The following is a 5373-nucleotide window of genomic DNA, read 5'->3' as shown; positions in this document are numbered from 1 at the left end:
ACCGGAGTGAACTGTCTCATAACACTGGTTTACAGCAAAAATGTTCTATGGATGCACTATCCAATTCCCTTGTAGAGTTCCTCGGTGATTCCGAAAATCGAGATAATTTTTCCAATGGATAACTTTTCGAGATATATGCAATTTACGGTTATACAGCTTTAAAAAATAGTGGTTTCACTTAATCACGTATATCTTACGAACCAATTGAATAATTGTAATACGAGATGAAAGCAAATAAAATTCTCCATAAACCGTATATATGTATATAACTTTTTCCTCACCGTTTATGAGAAATTAATTAATCATTTCTGACAGGCTGACTGCCAAAACGTCAATTGCTTTGATAAGTACAAAGTATAATGTCCCATAACGCCGAAACGCATTCGAAAAGTTATCGAAACGCATCGCTAGAACAATGAGCGCATCAGAACAAAGTCGATGCTTCGTTTGTTTTTGGTAACCATTGGTGTTTTAAAAATGGAAATATTTAGAAAAATTGTTCATTGCTAAATTGAATATTTAAAATATGCAATGTATAAGGATGTAATGTGTCGCAACTATGCATATGCAAACAGTTTAAATACCGCAGTATAACAGTTTCCAAACAATGTATTGATCAGTGTTGCCGCGAATCATTTTTAGTGGTAGCCAAATTCCTTTAAAAAAAGGCTAAAAAAGAGCTAAAAAAGTCGTTGTGGCTAAAAATGGTAGCTAATTTTTTTAATTACATATACATATCACAGCGCACGGCAGTGCGCGCGAGTGTCGAAAGCAGCCACAGTAGCATGCTGAAATGACTCGCTTATAGTTTTCAGATTGAAAAATTTTGATTTCCATGGATTCTATGCCATTTCTACGAAAAGTCTTTTTTTCCCCATACAAAATACATGGGAAACTTTGAGCGCTTTGAGCGACCTCTAAATATATTTTAATTTTAAAATAAAAAACAGGGGTATATTTTTTTCGGTATAGAACAATCCTAGGGGGTGAGAGCATTAAATTTCCGACTTTACATTTTTTGGACCACCCTACTGTACATACATAAATTAAGTGGGGAGCAGAAATGAGTAAATCCTGATTTTTGTTAAATATATATTTCGTGCTTTAACCAATCCCATATAAAGCAAACTTTCTACGTTTATAGAGAGCTTTGAAAAATTCAACAAATTTTTGTTAAAATTTTTACCTTTTGCAAAGAAAATTAACAAATCAATGCCAGGTTTTATAAATTGTACTTTTTATATGAAAAAAAACCACAAAATAAAAAAAATTTAAAAATCAACGCGATTTTTCAGCCATTTCAACATTTTAATGAAAGTTTGTTTAATTTTCCAAAGCTCTGTATAAGGTTTGAAAGTTTTATTTATATGGCTTTGGTTAAAGCACGAACCATATTTTTATAAAAAAATAACAAACAAATTTTAGGTTTAAAAACCTTGCAAATATTTAAAAAAAAAATCACCATTTCCTCATTTTTGCAGCATATAAAGCATTGAAATTGATGTCGTTTAATATGTTAGCTTACCCATAATGTAATAAACAAAGTGAAAGCAATATTTGACGTACGCTTATTTTCGTATATTTGTTTACATTAACCCTCTTTCGGCTTAGGCTTGGAACCGAATTCTGAGATAGGGCGTTCTTCAACAAAATTCTGTTATAGGGTGTTTTTCAATACTTTCAATATGTTTTTCAGAATTTATGCGAGTTGCACTAGAAATTTCCTTTTTTCTCGATTTTAGCAAATAAATTAGTCATAAAACCGTATTTTTTTTGTGAATAACTATTTACTGATATTTACACATATAAATAGTATTGAGGAAGGTCTCAAAAGATTTCCCTATATATGTATATATGTATACATTATGATTAAGGATTCTTTCTCAAATTAATTACTTCAAATCAGGTTCATCTATTATTACTAAATTGGCGAAAATATAAATTTTATGCGAAACTTCACATCTGTTTGGCGCACTGCGGTTGTAGTTATTGGACGCTATTTTCACGATATGCCTTTGCACTAATGCATGTGAGAACATACCCACACTTTGATCATTACCTCTCCTCTGATGAAATAGCAGGCAGCATCTTTGATGGTACTGCATATGGATCGAGGCGTCTTCTCTTGGCATTAATACTTGCATAAATGATATCATTCGATTTGAAGTGCAGAGCGCAAACTTTCGATGATCCAGCTAGTTTAACACCACACGCATTCATCCAATCCCTTCCTTGTGTAACATCTTCCTCATTGTTGTGGGTGCTTCTGCATAAACACAAATATATGTACCATCCGTCCTTTATTTTAAAGGACAGTCCTTTATTTTAACTTCCTGTCCTGTGAAAACGTCTCTTATAAAATAAAATCAAAACCTTCGCCAGTTTGTTTCGCAATCGGTAATTTTTACACAATATATAAAGCACAGGGAAAGTTGTGCCCAGGATCGTGTTGCACGCTGAGTTTCCAGTTCCCATGAAAGAAAACAATAAACCACCTGCTGCACAGTGGTTCAAAACTGGCATTCATTCACTTAATTTTTCACTTAATTTTATTAATTTTTCGTTTTTTATAAAAGCCTGCAATATTTGCAAGAGACCAGTTAAACCTGATTTCTAAATTTTTTGATTATATTAAATTTTTTAGTGCAAATTGCAGAAAAAGGAGCAATTTTGAAGCAAATGTATTCTCCTGTTCCAGTTAATAAATGTTACATAACGAAAACTAGTTGAAAACAATTGCATGGTTCTCCCAAAACAAAAAAAAATTGAAATGTTATAAAAAAATGTTCACCAAAATAAATATTTTTTTTTTGGTTTTTAGTAAAAATTGGTTGAATGAATGCTCCTGTGGATTATGAACATTGACTTCCAATTTCGAACCACTGTGTACTGGCTTCGTCGTGCAGTATGAATTAAGGTAAACGCATATTGGTAGCAAAGGATGGCGAAGTCCTTGAAACGGATTTGGCTTAATTTTTCGGTACAGCAGGGGAACTTATACAATTAAATAATATAATTAACTGGAAAATATTTGATTAAAATTACGACATGGGTATGGCATTTAAAACGATTTTTTCTTTTTTGTTCTTTAATTTCTAAAACAATTATTTTTTTATTTTGAAATTTATTTATAATTTTGCTAGTTTCAAATGGATTAACGCAATGACAAAACCGTTGTCATATAAGCGTATAAAGAAAAAGGCGTGAGTACTAGGTACTCATGAAATTTGATGTGTATACATATGCGAACGGCAAAGCATAAAAGTACGTTTACATATAAATATAATCTCAAACAAAGCTCGTTAGCTGTCAAATTGGTTGTGCTTGTTATTCACACAACTCGAGGAAAAGTTAAACTTCTTCTCTGTGCCACCGTGGTCACTTTTCTTTTGCAACACATATTAGGCCATTTAAATATATTTTAACTGAATATTTTATTAAAAATACCTTTACAAACCTATTTTCCTTACTAGCGTCAATTTTTGTTTACTTTAACATTTGACATTCCTCCTCTTCTTCACAAGTATAATCGATAAAACTTGGTTGGACACCGAAAAGTTATCGGTTTAATCTGAGATATTTTTAGTTATAATTTTGCATGGCTAATCTCTTTTTCTAATAACAGATTAGGGAGTCAAGCTCGAAAATTAGGATAATATTTTTATATATAAAGGCGATTCAGTTACACACATACAAATGTAGGTTAGGTTAGAAATTAAACATTAATTTCACTTAATTTTATTCATTTTGCTGATTTAATTTTTTTATTCATTTTCATTTTTAATTCTTTTAATACATGACATTATCGGTATGATTGATAAAATATACTTGTACATATATACTTGTGACTCAAGGGCGTTAAAATATCTTGGAAACACCGCATATAGGTAGATTTTCAAGTTTTATGCGGCAAAAAATATTTTATTGCCTCTATCTACTCAAAATTGTTTATCAAATGTAAAATTGAAATAATTTGTATTACAGATAGGTTATATTAATAAAACATATATACTAGCCAATAATTTACTATTTAAATATATTGACGACCTTTATTTATAAAATGTGTGTACACTATCATTGGTTAATTAGTTTTCGCTTTCAGAATCTTCGCTGGCCTCAAACTATTCCTTTGTCACATCTTTGACAACGGATTTAGAGGGTAACAGCAGCTTTATTGTGTCTGGGGAAAACGATTTGATATTTTTTCTTTTTTTGGTCATGAACCGAAATACTGCTTAAAAACGAGTCCGAGCTCATCAACAGCCGGTTATATATGTCACGGTTACATACTTCACGAGAAAACTTCCGGGAATAATTTTCTCGGTAGTGTTTGTTGTGGGCCTCTTGAGCCTCCCCGATAATTGTCCTATTGTTAATAAGGAATTAGTATCTTGTGCATTGTGGGTTTCATAGGTTGCCATGCCGTCATCGATTCGCCACTTCTCGCTCGCTATGTTTGAGTTCCGGTCGCTTAACGAAAAACTTTGCATGTGAAAGCAACAACAAAGTTAGCTAGCACGGATATACGATAGCAAGTTTGGTTGAACCTCATTGAGTTCGTTCGTTTCGCCACTTGCTAACTGATGGCGAATCGATGACGGCTAATAATCAATTGCAGCGCATTTCCACTTACTATGCATATGCCTAAATGTATGCAACCATTTGGCAAGCGAACACAGGGTGCTTCTAATGAAAATAAAAATTTTATGCTGAAATACACATGCTAAGCCCTTCGAAATTTTGTGCTGGGATATGCGTTACAGCTTTGCAAATTTTACCCCTACCGAAACCAAAGATGTATACACATCAATAAATATGTCATATACTGATTTCACTTTGCTTATTACACTATGAGTTTATCTACCCCTTTCCTAACATTGTGTGTCCCGGTTTCAAGAATGCAAAAGTTGGTAACCCTGGTGATAACATCAAGGCGCACGCCACAAATCGGATGAGAAGGTGGGCCAAATACTAACATGCGTAGGCGCCAACCTATTATTATTAGTTATTATTATTAACAGCATCGAAGACACTTAATTCTTAGGTGGATTTTTATATCAGAAGCTGAATCTTGTGAAAATTGCAGATAAAGGGTATTGAATATAAGCCCTCGTTATGCTTTATGGCCCTTAACTTATTTATTTTAAATTGATAAGTTAAGGGCCCTTAGCCTACTGCTTTATATACATATACACGGTGTCCAAAAAGTACCACGACAAACTTAAGGAGAAGGTAGGTGGGGGGGTGGGCTCCCTGATAAGAACTTATCTTATATAAGTGTCACCGTTTCTGAAATAAGTATATATGTATTGATATTTTTTTTAATAAAAAAAATCGGGCCTCTTAGTGTGTTTTCTTTAACTGCATGTACAA

At 32.7% G+C, this 5373-nt stretch overlaps 1 long non-coding RNA gene across 1 annotated transcript; it reads left to right on the top strand.

The window, feature by feature from the left end:
• Positions 1-346: 346 nt before the first annotated feature.
• On the top strand, positions 347-5018 carry LOC108362835 (uncharacterized). Its single transcript, XR_001847520.1, has 3 exons — positions 347-456; positions 3559-3564; positions 5006-5018. It is a non-coding gene; the product is annotated as an uncharacterized LOC108362835 (long non-coding RNA).
• The last annotated feature ends 355 nt before the right edge of the window (positions 5019-5373 follow it).

The sequence above is a fragment of the Rhagoletis zephyria genome, unplaced genomic scaffold, assembly GCF_001687245.7.
Source record: "Rhagoletis zephyria isolate East Lansing unplaced genomic scaffold, Rhagoletis_zephyria_1.1 Rzeph_scaffold_01114, whole genome shotgun sequence".
In the NCBI taxonomy this organism is placed as follows: Eukaryota; Metazoa; Arthropoda; class Insecta; order Diptera; family Tephritidae; genus Rhagoletis; species Rhagoletis zephyria.
Note: the sequence above shows the minus strand (reverse complement) of the source record. Positions and strands in the feature narration are given on the sequence as shown.